This window comes from Schistocerca serialis, chromosome 9 (genome assembly GCF_023864345.2).
Source record: "Schistocerca serialis cubense isolate TAMUIC-IGC-003099 chromosome 9, iqSchSeri2.2, whole genome shotgun sequence".
NCBI lineage: Eukaryota > Metazoa > Arthropoda > Insecta > Orthoptera > Acrididae > Schistocerca > Schistocerca serialis.
The window spans coordinates 126,387,865-126,402,600 of NC_064646.1; the positions used below are offsets into that span (position 1 = coordinate 126,387,865).

A 14,736-nucleotide genomic window follows, 5' to 3' on the forward strand; every position below is an offset into this window, starting at 1 on the left:
TTGCCCGCGAAAGGCAAAGGTCCCGAGTTCGAGTCTCGGTCGGGCACACAGTTTTAATCTGCCAGGAAGTTTCATATCAGCGCACACTCCGCTGCAGAGTGAAAATCTCATTCTGGAAACATCCCCCAGGCTGTGGCTAAGCCATGTCTCCGCAATATCCTTTCTTTCAGGAGTGCTAGTCCTGCCAGGTTCGCAGGAGAGCTTCTGTAAAGTTTGGAAGGTAGGAGACGAGGTACTGGCAGAAGTAAAGCTGTGAGTACCGGGCGTGAGTCGTGCTTCGGTAGCTCAGTTGGTAGAGCACTTGCCCGCGAAAGGCAAAGGTCCCGAGTTCGAGTCTCGGTCGGGCACACAGTTTTAATCTGCCAGGAAGTTTCATATCAGCGCACACTCCGCTGCAGAGTGAAAATCTCATTCTGGATGTATTTACTTCATTAATAACCGCATCCTAAAGTGAAGCTTACTCTGTGGACTCTGACAACACAACAAAACTTTCTCAACAACGTAGGTACCAGAAACGATAGCTTTCGTATACAACTGATGAATACATCATATAGATCCGTTGCCTCTTGTAGTTGCTCCTCTTTAAAAGATTCTCGAATAATCGTATATACACTCAATACTCTCTTTCAAATTCTTAAGGTGGCAGGGGTGAAATACAGGGAGCGAAAGGCTATTTACAATTTGCACAGAAACCAGATGGCAGTTATAAGAAAAAAAATGGCTCTGAGCACTACGGGACTTTACTTCTGAGGTCATTAGTCCCCTAGAACTTGGAACTAGTTAAACCTAACTGACCTATGGACATCACACACATCCATTCCCGAGGCAGGATTCGAACCTGCGACCGTAGCGGTCTCGCTGTTCCAGACTGCAGCGCCTAGAACCGCAAGGCCACTTCGGCCGGCGCAGTTATAAGAGTCGAGGGGCATGAAAGGGAAGCAGTGGTTGGGAAGGAAGTGAGACAGGGTTGTAGCCTCTCCCCGATGTTATTCAATCTGTATATTGAGCAAGCAGTAAAGGAAACAAAAGAAAAATTTGGAGTAGGTATTAAAATCCAGGGAGTAGAAATAAAAACTTTGAGGTTCGCCGATAACACTGTAATTCTGTCAGAGACAGCAAAGGACTTGGAAGAGGAGTTGAACGGAATGGACAGTGTCTTGAAACGAGGGTATAAGGTGAACATCAACAAAAGCTAAACGAGGATAATGGAATGTAGTCGAATTAAGTCGGGTGATGCTGAGGGAATTCGATTAGGAAATGAGACACTTAAAGTAGTAAAGGAGTTTTGCTATTTGGGGAGCAAAATAACTGATGATGGTCGAAGTAGAGAGGATGTAAAATGTAGACTGGCAATGGCAAGGAAAGCGTTTCTGAAGAAGAGAAATTTGTTAACATCGATTATAGATTTAAGTGTCAGGAAGTCGTTTCTGAAAGTATTTGTATGGAGTGTAGCTATGTATGGAAGTGAAACATGGACGATAAATAGTTTAGACAAGAAGAGAATAGAAGCTTCCGAAATGTGGTGCTACAGAATAATGCTGCAGATTAGGTGGGTAGATCACGTAACTAATGAGGAGGTATTGAATAGGATTGGGGAGGAGAGAAGTTTGTGGCACAACTTGACTAGAAGAAGGGATCGGTTGGTAGGACATGTCCTGAGACATCAAGGGATCACAAATTTAGCATTGGAGGGCAGTGTGAAGGGTAAAAATCGTAGAGGGAGACCAAGAGATGAATACACTAAGCAGATTCAGAAGGATGTAGGTTGCAGTAAGTACTGGGAGATGAAGGAGCTTGCACAGGATAGATTAGAATGGAGAGCTGCATCAAACCAGTCTCAGGACTGAAGACCACAACAACAAGAACACTCAATCAGTGTGAACGTTGGAAATTCTTATGTAACTCGGAGAATACGTTCACAAGTTAAATATATATTTTATATTGCTTATATCAAGTTGTCAATCAATGATAATGTCTAAAGTCGCGCCTTGCTACAACAATATGCTTGACACTATTGAAGCGTTATCATAATAAAGTGTTTTGTTAATCTCAACCTTTCAGGATTGAACTGTATAACTTTCATTTATAATTAATCATTTCTTAGAAACACACAAACTTGCTTTTCCTGTCTTTTTGTTACAAGTCATTCATTGAAAAATACTATTCCTTCCCTTCAATTTCTTTGAAATTTTTTTAACCAATATTCTAATCTCTCACTTTATTTGCCTTTGCATATACTTTATTCCGAAAATTAATACTCAAGATATTAGTCTGCTTTCAAATAAGCCGTTGATCTTTTTTCCTTGCAATAGTTTGGGGATAAAGGACAAGTTTGATAGTGGCTTTTTCAGTTTAAAACCGTTTTCTTTATTTCCTGCATTAAATCATTTATGGGTACAAGTCAACGTTTTATTTTACCAGTGCTGGTTCTCTATTCGAAACTCCACTAAGCGGAAATCGTATAAAAATAAATAATACAAAAAACTTGATTGTCGCCGCCACCTTTCAGCTAAGTGAATTTCAAACAATCAGACAAAGCTCAACCGCTTCAGGCGTTTAGTTCCGCGATCCACTAATACTTAAAACTCAAAACACAACACTCGATGACCTCTTACAGAGAGAATTAGCGTGTTCTCTTTTATATAGTCCTTGATTTGTCGTTTAGGGACAAGTGGAAAGACATCAAATTCTGAATAAACTTCTGGCTATAAATAACTATTCCGTAGGGCGCCCGTACCCTTTAATATAGACTGCGCCGCGCGGGGTAGCCGCGCGGTCTGGAACGCCTTGTCACGGTCCGTGCGGCTCCCCCCGTCGGCGGTTCGAGTCTTCCCACGGGCATGGGTGTGTGTTTTGTGCATAGTGTAAGTTAGTGTAAGTTAGAGTAAGTAGTGTGTAGGCTTAGGGACCGATGACCTCTGCAGATTGGTCCCATAAGACCTTACCACAAATTTCCAACATCGACTGCACATTCAGTGCATCCAACGAAATTTCCGGAATTTACTATATTGTGACAGTCATCTCGAAGTCACACAATAAATCCTAACCAAATATCGCTAAGTCATACTCCTTAGTGCTTCCGTACACCTATACAACGGCAGTAATATAATGCAACGCTACGATCACTTAGGGCGTGCCTAAATCCTCAACCTTCGCGTAACATGTCTCTTCACATACACCGTGCAACTGAAAATCTCACAAAACTATTGAAACACGGTTCGCCAACCGTCACGTGGCTATTGAGGAGCACAGCGCACCATTAAGTACGAGAAACTAATCTCACACTTCAATAAAATTCAGTGTTTTTCCTATGCCTGGCTAGTCTACAAATCGACGAAATAATCATTTTCTACACCAGCCGAGAATAGTTTCAAAATATCTTTCTAAACCAATTAGAACAACTTTTAACACACTTTAGTTATATCCCCATTGCTTACTAATTACGTGTGTGCCGATCTCACCACACTGTTGAGATAATCTCTCTCGAGGCTCATTACTCGAACAATGCTCGGATACTACTACTGAAATTCTCAAAGGACAAGCCGAGAACCATTCTCTGCGAACAAACATACCACGTTAATTCTCTCGTTAACAACAGGTGTTTCTTCTTATCCGTCGCCAGTAAACGTCCGTAGTGCTCAGCTGCATAGTAGTTGTTATCTTTGCCACACGCCGCGATTCAGCAATCGGCTGAGCGTTCAAACTCGCTGACTTGACAACACACAGCTTTTCTCGACCATCAATTGTCACATATCTACAACACTTTAACATAAAAATATAAACAACTTAATCTCTTCACTCTTCTAGCACATAAAAATCGATGAGAAGTTGAGGCGATACAAAAGAGCTATGTGCTTTTTTCGGGCTGAAGGCGATTTGGCGCATTACACAGGCCACTGATGCTGCAATGGACGTTCTACCTTCCTGCTGTATCACTGATAATTTCGCCCTGAGATGTCGCAGCTGTCTTCTAGGCCCTACAGTCTGGAACCGCGCGACTGCTACGGTCGCAGGTTCGAATCCTGCCCTGGGCATGGATGTGTGTGATGTCCTTAGGTTAGTTAGGTTTAAGTAGTTCTTAGTTATAGGGGACTAATGACCTCAGAAGTTAAGTCCCATAGGGCTCAGAGCCATTTGAAGCCTCCTATGCATAACGCATTACTCTCTGTCACTGATAGTCACTGTTTTCCACCTCTTATGCTGCTTATTTCAATATCTCTCAACTTTGAGTTTATAACGCGGTTTTATGTGTGAATTGTAGTATCTTTATGCATAAATGCAATTGTAAGTGCGGAATTTTAAATTTTGGCTCGCGCTCGGCCTCTAATGACCTCGTCGTTGTCGAGACGCAAAAATCTAATTTTCCATCTTCTTTCCAACATGACGCATAGTGCTTTCAAAATATTGATAGCAGAGTGTCCAGTGTCTCCTTACTGCCTAACTTACGTGTTTTCGGCCTCTCCTCCTCTACCACTCCACCCCCCCCCCCCTCTCTCTCACTCCTCTCTCTCGCTCCCTCCCGCATTTAAGACTCGGGACACTTGTTCCCAGTGAGAGATCTCCATTAACAAAATTTCCCCTCCTCCACCTCCGCGCCAGTATAGACAATTGGACAGCTGTTGCGAGGTTACGGAGAGCGAAAAATAACGTTACGGCCACAGCTCCGGCTTTTACGATCTATCGCGGCCTGCGAGCCCACGGCACGACAGTACTAAAGGAGGCTTTGCGTCGAGTTACGGCCCGTGGAGACCACCGCTCGTGAAACATTTCCAACCCGGGCTGCGTGCCGCCTACAACCAGGTCCCCCGTGGCGCACGACGCTGCCGTCTAGGCGAGGAAAACTGCAGTTACGCCGAGAAGGAACACAACCACCTCGCTATAACCAGGCGCGTACTACAGGCAGCTTGTCACCAACATGTCACTGCCGTACCTAGAGCCTCACGAATATTGCGATTAATATGATTTTGTAGAATTTTCCAAACGACAATACGAGGGTTGGAACTTAAATAGTGACAACTATTTATTTACAACCGATATAAAAGAGTCCTTCAAATCAGTCCCCAGCGTTGTGTAGAACCCGTTGCCAGCGATATGGAAAGCGTAGTATATCGTTAGCAGAGCCTCTTCTGTTGATGGTGCGAATGGAGCAGTCTACTGCCTGTCGAGTCTCTGGAACAGTTATGAAGCGAATGCCACCGTCAATGCACAGTATTACTGTTCGCTTATGGAGCATCTCCTGCGACCAGCTTTGCGAAAGAAGCGGCGATACTTTCTGCGCAACCCACCCATAATTTTGCACGACAATGCGCGGCTGCATACAGCGCAAGCTGTGCCTGCTCTCTTCAGTCGGTGGGATTGGGAAGAACTGTACCATCCACCATACTCCCCGGACTTAATTCCTTGTGACTTTGATTTGAATCCAAAGATGAAGCATTCGCTTCAGAACTGTTCCAGAGACTCAAAAAGGCAGTAGACCGCTCCATTCGCACCATCAACAGAACAGGCTCTGCTAACGGTGTACTACGCCTTCCACATCGCTTGTAACGGGTTTTACACAAAGCTGGTGACTACTTTGAAGGACAGTAACAGGTGAAAACACATAACTCTTTTGTATCGGTTGTGAATAAACAGTTGCCACTATTTATGTTCCAACCCTCGTATATAGAGAATGTAGCTCTCAGTGAATGGAGCTCCCACTGGGAAGTCGTACAGGCTTTTCAAGTGCTGTATTGAGGTAGCGGTTGCGGTACTAACATAATAATCTCAAAGCCTAGCACACAGGAAATACAAGAAATCTACAGAGAAAGACAGAAACACAACAATGCGAATTCCTTACAAATGAAATAAATAGGAAGTGCAGGAAAACCAAGGGGAAACGGCTGCAAGAAAGAAGTAAAGAAATCATAGTCAGGTGTGACTCAGCATGCAGAAAAGACAAAAGATCCTTCGTTGAAGTTAAAAGCAAGAGTGGTAAGATTAAGAGTACGATGGGAATTCAGTCTTAAATGCAAAGGAAAGAGTGGATAGGTGGAAAGAGTGCGTTGTAGGTCTATATGACGGGGAAGACTTGCCTGATGACGTGTTAGAGTCGATAGCGATGACTTGGGTTTCGTTCGATTTCAATGAAAGATTATTTAGTATGTCAGTGAAAGACTACCCAGTAGTGAAGCGGTGCGTTCAATGCCAAGACCTTCGTCATTCGGCAAGACATTGCGATAAACAAGTGGTAATTTTTGAGCATATGGGGGAAGAAGGCCATATCAAAGAAGACTGCAGTAGAGTCAAGCAAGTGGCAGTGTGTTTGTGCCATGTAAATGTAGGGAGCAGAGATGAATCTCACATGTATCAAACCCTCCTAACAAGGCAGATTTTAGGAACGGATTATGAGTAGGTGCCTCGTAGCTCCAGAAAGCAATGAGGCCTCTAATGACACCATCAACTGCGGTCAATTTAAGAACCATACACTGTAGAGTCAAAGAAACTGGTATAGGCATGGATATTCAAATACAGAGATTTGTAAACAGGCAGAATACTGTGCTGCGGTCGCCAACACCTACATAAGACAACAAGTGTCTGGCGCAGTTGGTAGATCGTTTACTGCTATTACAATGCCACGTTATCAAGATTTAAGTGAGTTTGCAAGTGGTGTTACAGTCGGCGCACGAACGATGGGACACAGCATCTGCGAGGTAGCGTGAAGAGGGGATTTTCATGAACGACCATTACACGAGTGTATCGTCAATATCAGGAATTCGGTAAAACATCAAATATCCGACATCGCTGTGGCCGGAGAAACGTCTTGCACGAACGGGACCAACGGCGACTGGAGCAACCCTCCCGCAGATTACTATAGGTTTCAGTACTGGACCATCAACAAGTGTCAACGTGCGAACCATTCAACGAAAAATCATCGATATGAGTTTCGGAGCAGAAGGCCCAGTCTTGTAGCCTTGGTGACTGCACGACACAAAGCTTTATGCCTTGCCTGGGCCCGTCAGTATCGACATTAGACTGTTGATGACTGGAAACATGTTGCCTGGTCAGACGAGTTACGTTTCAAATTTTATCGAGTGGATGGACGTGTATGGATATGGAGACAACCTCGTGAGTCCATGGACGTTTCATGTCAGCAGGGAACTTTTCAAGCTGGTGGAGCTCTGTAATGGTGTGAGGTGTGTGCAGTTGGAGTGATATGGGACCCGTGATACGTCTAGATACGACTCTGACAGGTGACACGTACGTCTTTTGAAATTCCAGAAGGACAATGCAACACCCTACACATCCAGAATTGCTATAGAATGGCTCCAGGAACACACTTCTGAATTTAAACACTTCCGCTGGCTACCAGACTCCCCTGACATGAACTCTATTGAACATATCTGGGAAGCCTTGCAACGTGTTGTCAGAAGAGATCTCCACCCCTTCGTACTCTTACTGATTTATGGGCAGCCCTGCAGGATACATGGTGTCAGTTCCTCCAGCAATATTTCAGACATTAGTCGAGTCCACGCCACGTCGTGCTGCGGCACTTCTGCATGCTCGCCGGGGCAGTACACGATATTACGCCAGTGTACCAAATTCTTTGGCTCTTCATTGTAAATAACCGTCGAGAAGGTGGAGCGACGCCGAAAGAGCCAGGAATTTCTGGCAAAAAGTAAGCAGTAACTACGAATATGCGACACGGACCTAAGTAGAGCATCACGCAACAACGGAAAAGCAGTAAAGAAGCTTATGGCGAAAATTCAGAGCTATGTGGTATAACAGAGGAACAAGATCAGAGGCGGATGTACGAGTGACATATGATACAGGCGATCAGGATTTGGCAACACAAAATGGGCAGTTGTACATATAATGCGACAGCGTACGTCCTAAGGAATACACTGCGCTCCTTACCGTAGTAAGAAAAAGATTAGTCAATGCAGGAAGTGAATCTGCAACAAAACAGTGCGAGACTCACAGCCGGTTGGTACAGGAAACAAATATGTACTACAAGCAGTAAACAATAAAACGCAGATCGGAAGAGATCCACGACAGATTTATGAAAGCGTAGAGAACATTATGCAGCTCAGTAGACTGGAAAAGTCAAAGACGCTTACTGCAGCGTTAATACGTCTAGTAAGGTACAACCATCAAGAAAGGGGAGTATATTACTTTTCATGTACCTAATTTCGTAGACAGAATCCATCTCAGAGTGAACAGTCCGCCAGCAGAGTTGGAAAACTGGAGAGGTTATTGAAACCGGTTTCTGCCAGAAGAAATGAACCATTCTCCTTAGATACGTCTTACAAGCACTTTGCGATGACGCATGGTCGTATAGCATGGGATGACATGTGAGTAGGGCAAGACTGTCTCCTAGTGGAGATAAAGACTGGGTAGCGTAATGGCATGAGAAGTGTCTGCGTATTGCACGAGGCTAGAAGAGTGGCAGAGGAGTTGGTGTTAGAGTATTTTGCCTCCAAGAACCGCATACGAAGGCAATAAAGATGGCCGGTATGCCAATAACTACCCATATGGTCAGACAAGTGCAACGTCCTACGGCATCAATAATAGTACTTAACAAGGCGTAGCAGTGATAAAAATTTCAAACACTGTTTAGAACATGTATTCTGTGTGGAAATATTAACCGGAAGGGAGAGTTTAATCCTGGTTTCCATGTATTTTCAATTTAGATAAATGAATATCTGCTGAAACTAAAGATACTTAGTCGTCTAGGACGAGTTAAGCCTGTTGTGTACTCCGTTAAAGCAAACGCAAAGTCAGTATTGTGACACAGCCACCTGACTGACGACTGTGGACGACAACTAGAAGAAGCCATTGCTGAACTCAACCTACAGGTTCTGAATTAACTTTACAATCCGCCAACCTACGAATGGAGGGTCGGATAAACGTCAAATACTGACGTAACTTTAGCAAATACGGCAGCGGCACGCCATGTGAAAGTCTTGAGAGTGGAATGACACCGAATGACCACAATATCACACAGTATACCATTACTGAAAAGTTTATCCAGGATGCCACAGAAAACGTGCGGATAAGATCCATATATAACATCCAGGACGCTAACTGGGAAGAGCTAAGAAGGGTGCTTCAGTGTCCGGGAAGTTCGTCGCTGCGTGTTAATGTATACGTTAAAGCGCAAGAACTAACAGTGGCTATACACAGAGCAATGGAGGCATCTTTATACGTCAGCAGACGTCATTGTAAAGCAGTATCTTACATCTTGTCCTAGGGGCTACAGAAAATGAGATTTGAAACAAGAAGAGTCAGGAAGCTATAACAGAGCAGCATGAAAGAAGAAGAAAGAGTACGAAGGTTGCATAGACACAGGTATGTTAAACAAGGTTTTAAGGAAGAGTTATGGAAAACAAAAATGAAACGATGGAAGCAAATCGTGGAGGCAAAAGTAGAAATCGATCCGTGGGGTGTACCACATAAACCAGTGTGCGAGAAAATAAGATCACCAACGGTCTTGCAGAAGGAATGATGGTACTGCAATAGAAAGTTGGGAACAGTCAGCTGCCCTGCTAATGGAAACACTACTTCCTGACGATTGAGATAAAGGCGAGACAGATGATCAGCGTAGTTTACGAAGAATGTTATGGGAAGTTTATAGAAACAATAAACTTGTGTACCCTTTCGCACAGGAAGAAATTAGGAAAATAATTTTAAGACTGAGAAAGAAAAAATCTCCAGGACCGGACGGGATCCCAGCCGAAGTGACACAAGCACACCCCAGTCCAACAGACTAATTTGTCTTCTGGACGATCTCGGCAAGATATTTGAAAAACTATTAGGCAAATGATTACAAGACCACAGACTGCAACACGATATGAGCTCTCGCCAGTATTGGTTCAGAAGGGGCAAGTCAACTGTGGAAGCAATTCAGAATGAGATTTTCACTCTGCAGCGGAGTGTACGCTGATATGAAACTTCCTGGCAGATTAAAACTGTGTGCCGGACCGAGACTCGAACTCGGGACCTTTGCTTTTCGCAGGCAAGTGCTCTACCAACTGAGCTACCCAAGCACAACTCACGCACCGTCCTCACACCTTCGCTTCTGCCAGTACCTCGTCTCCTACCTTCCAGACTTTACAGAAACTCTTCTGCGAACCTTGCAGAACTAGCACTCCTGGAAGAAAGGATATTGCGGAGACATGGCTTAGCCACAGCCTGGGGGATGTTTCCAGAATGAGATTTTCACTCTGCAGCGGAGTGTAGGCTGATATGAAACGAGGACGCAATTAATAAGGCGATTTCGCTAGCGACAGTCACTCACACAAAGTACATTCTAGCAATGATGATTGATATTGCTGGCACTTATGCTGATCTTCTTTGGTCGCCTTTGGAATTTGGAGTGTCCAGAAGCGCTAAACAACTGCCCGAGAGATTAATGCCATGGGCGACATCGTTCTTTAACAACCCCAGAGAAGAAAATTACGAAGACAGTCACAAAAAGGTTGTCCGCAGGGATCAGTGTGTGGTCCAAAATTTTGGGATGCAGTACTGGAGCCCATACTACGGAAGTGACACGACGGCGGTGACATAAGCGAGCTGATGGCATTTGCAGATGACGTGCTGATCGTTGTAGGTTGTGACTCCAGAGAAATTGTAGAAGACAAACGTAAAGCGGCACTCAATGAACTTGAGGGCTGGCGTCGGAGAGTTATATTGTCCCTCACACTTCACAAAACAATGCACCTCCTGCTACAAAGAAACCTAGTGAGAAATTCTAAAATAAAATTAAATGATGTAACGATTAGGACAATCGCAGTAAATAGATATCTACGGGTATTTCTGGACGAACGTCGTAACTTTACACATCCTAAAGAGGAAGGAGACAGAAAAGGTACATACGTGATGAATAAAATTATAACTATTGCAAGCAAGTGATTTCGGCTTCTCTTGAAAACAACCAGGGTGTACCACCAATCTATAATAGCGTCAGTCGCGCGGTATGGTGCTAGCGGTTAGGCTGATAGATTGCAGATAGTGAAGCCAACTTCGTTAATGACGATAGTTCAACTATGAGTGCTACTAAGATTAACTGGCGCCTACTACATTGCCCTGATGATTCTTTGTTAATAATTCTAGGAACATGCTCATGGACTTGGAAATTAGGAAAAGTGGAGCCCTTTACTGGTTAAAGAAAGGCAATCAAATGGAAGCGTGAAGGATGCTTGGAACTGCGGCTGCGAGCTAACATCAAAAAGATGTTCGAGCTCACAAGCGGTCCCTCTTCGTCGAAACGTCTTGGCTCAACCTCGTCTAGGGGTTGAACCGCACGTGTCGCGTTACACGCTCTAAATTAGACACTTGTGACCCTTTGGTGAAATTCTCTGGCTGATGGCAAGTTTGCGAAATACAAAGTTAATATAACATATAATAACAGTAGTAATAATATCGTGAACGAAATTATCAACCCATATATGATGTAGGCCACACACTTGCGATTTGGTTAGAATAACGTTTATTTAGAGAGCAAACTAATAGCGAAAGTGGTCGTATTTAGAGTTACTGATACACTCGAGCGCATATCCATTTGACACAGTTCGGTCATTCACAATCTCATCGCGAAACATAAGTCCGATACTCCAACTCGTCATTTACACGAAAATTAAAGAGTTCACACCAGGCGCGCGGCTGCTCACCACTCACAGACTAAGTCCCGCGATACCACACAACGCGAAATTTTCCAAGTCGTTTCACTTCCTAGCTGCCTAAAGACCGACTGTCCGCTTTCGCGTCTCAATCCGAACTGTACTCTTTGGTTTCTCCAGCCGAACTGTCCGCTTCCGCGTCTGCACCAGCATTGACCCTCTGCCCGTCCCCGGCCGCGTTTCCCGCGCGCCGAACATCGTCGCTCAACTGACTACGGCAGATCCCTCTCCTGAAGCCGTTCATCTGTTTGGCTACAGTTTATTCTACATTATCTTACATTTTAACATATTTAAATAATCAAAGCTTGACCAGTTTCACGGTCTAAATAAAGCAACAATAACATCCACTACATAATAAACGGTAAATTCTTTTACATAAAACCAGTTCAATTTCCTTCTTACTTTGAATGCCACGATCAGTAGCCTTGCACCAATGTACTTTCTGATAAATGAACAAAGATCAAAAGTAACTATTATGCACTAAACTTCACAACAAATATTCCATTACCTAATGATTCAATAAGGTTGTGATGCTGTCATCGTTCAATGTGATAATTTAAATGTACTATATCTTTTAAACAAATAAAGTTACAGAGTTGATATTTACAACATTTGTCATTTTAATGATGCGCTTCTCTATGAAATGTCGATCGTTAAGATCGACCAAAGCGTTCAGATTTTAGCATCCATGTCTTTGTTACAAAACTTGTTAATTTAACTGTAACAGTAAATCCTAAACTATTATAGATATGATCAATATTCAACTATCCAAGCACGATTCACGCCCCGTCCTCACAGCTTCACTTCTGCTAGTACCTCGTCTCCTACCTTCCAAAATTTACAGAAGCTCTCCTGCGAACCTTGCAGAACTACCACTGCTGAAAGAAAGGATATTGCGGAGACATGGCTTAGCCACAGCTTGGGGGATGTTTCCAGAATGAGATTTTCACTCTGCAGCGGAGTGTGCGCTGATATGAAACTTCCTGGCAGATTAAAACTGTGTGCCGGACCGAGACTCGAACTCGGGACCTTAACCTTTCGCGGGCAAGTGCTCTACCACCGAGTTCGGGTCTCGGTCCGGCACACAGTTTTAATCTGCCAGGAAGTTTCATGTCAGTGCACACTTCGCTGCAGAGTGAAAATCTTATTCTGGGGTCAATATTGAAGTTTTAATGCGATCACCACGAAATTTTATGAAGGATGGTAGATTAAAATTACTGTGGCTTCATTCCCTGCATTACTACAAAATTGAATAGTCTTCATAAATGTTTCCCATTATGGCCGATCTTAGGTCCGCCATATTTTACACTGCTGCGTCTCCCTGGCTACAAACGCCTTCTACTGGGTTTCCCTATGACGTAGGTTCTCGTCTGTCTCACTCGAACACTACAGCGCTTATGCCTCGATAGACAATAGACGCCTATGAGTTTCCCATCTCGTGGTGAATCTGCGCTCTTTGTGGCACATGGTCCTGGACGACAGGGTTCGTTTCACAGTTTCTGTAGGCTAACTCTTTCGACTATATACCTAACTGAGAGCGCAATGCTCGTTAACTCACAAAGCCAATTCGAAAAAGGCAATAAAATCGCATATTTGTGGCAAAATGAATGGGACACTTGAGTCACAAGTAGGAGAACACACGAATTTCTCCCTAACATCAGAGAGAGATTAAAAATGAGATTTCTTAACCTGTCAAGTGGATTTATACATTACCTGACTGGCCATGGCCCTTATGCAAAGTATCTACACAAAATCAGAAGACAGATGAATGATACCTGCGCCTGCGGCAATGTGGGCACACCAGAACACATCTTGAGGGACTACATGCTCTATGAAGATGCAGTGGGAAATGGACGTCAGATATTAAGGATGTTGGATACAAAAGCAGCACTAAGGAGAGAGTCGACCTGTCGCATCTTGGACGGTACTGATGATGCAGTATCCAGGGAGGCCAAGGAAGATTTGATAAGGCATTCAATCATAAGTCACCAGCAAGGTGGCGCAGTGGTTAGGTCACTGGACTCGCCTTCTGGAGGACGACCGTTTACACTAACATCCGGCCATTTCCCTAAATAGCTTGGCGCAAATTCTGGGATGGTCCCTTTGAAAGTGCAAGGCCGACTCCCTTCCCCATCCTTCCGTAATCCGATGGCACCGATAACCTCTTCGACGAGGTGTCCCCTCCCCCAAGTCAACCAGCCAACCATAAGTCAGCATGCTGCATCCACTCGGCAGATGGAGAGAAGATAATTGGAGTCTGCGACCAGCCAGTGAAATACTGTCCCAACATTGCGTTGGTGCAAGTGTTCATGGAATTGTCGACTTGAAGACGTAACAGTGATGGATGGAATTACTTGCTATAGTGGAAAACGCTGCTGACGTGCTGCCCGAAGCCCAGGGTATCCAGCAGACAGCGGCTGTTGACCGTGGTTGGAGGGGGTGTATCCTGTGGCGGAAACAACCATCTACATGTTAAATGCTCCAAAGTAAATGAATAAACAGAGAACAAAGTTTCTAGTGGTTGTAGTAGTATTAGTAACTGGTTAAGTGTTTCACTGTAGTTTTCTAGTAGTAGAAGTAGTTGTAACTTTTCTTTTAAACAAAAAAAGAAAAAGGGGGTAGTGATATCTCGATTTATAACACTAAAACCGTTCGGAGACCGATATGTGCTCATCAAGTGATTGAGGATGATGTGAAGTTCAACGGTCACATCTATCTAACCTTGTGAGAACTGAGGGACTGACTGTGATTAACTGGAAGTAATTACACTCACAAAGGATGATGTGTCGCTAGTTGAGGAGGTCAATAAGGACACATATCTACAAAAATATAACATATTCTTAAGTTAATTTACAAAATGTAGTCTCAGTAATTGAGATATACATGCGTAGCTGTAGGCCATTCTTTGGTGCTGACTTATGCACAACGAGAGTAAGATTCCTAACGGAAACAAATGGTCTTGTATGATGATACAGTCAGATAAGTCACTGGTAACTACTAATGCTTTGCAGCGTCGGGCTACATCGATGTGATTTCCTCTCTGTAATTTTCAGTACTAAGGTTGAAATGAATCTGAAAG

The 14,736-nt window shown here is 43.8% G+C and overlaps 1 non-coding gene across 1 annotated transcript; it reads right to left on the bottom strand.

Moving 5' to 3' along the window:
* Window positions 1–9,951: 9,951 nt before the first annotated feature.
* On the bottom strand, window positions 9,952–10,026 carry Trnar-gcg (transfer RNA arginine (anticodon GCG)). Its single transcript has one exon. It is a non-coding gene; the product is annotated as a tRNA-Arg (tRNA).
* Window positions 10,027–14,736: the final 4,710 nt, after the last annotated feature.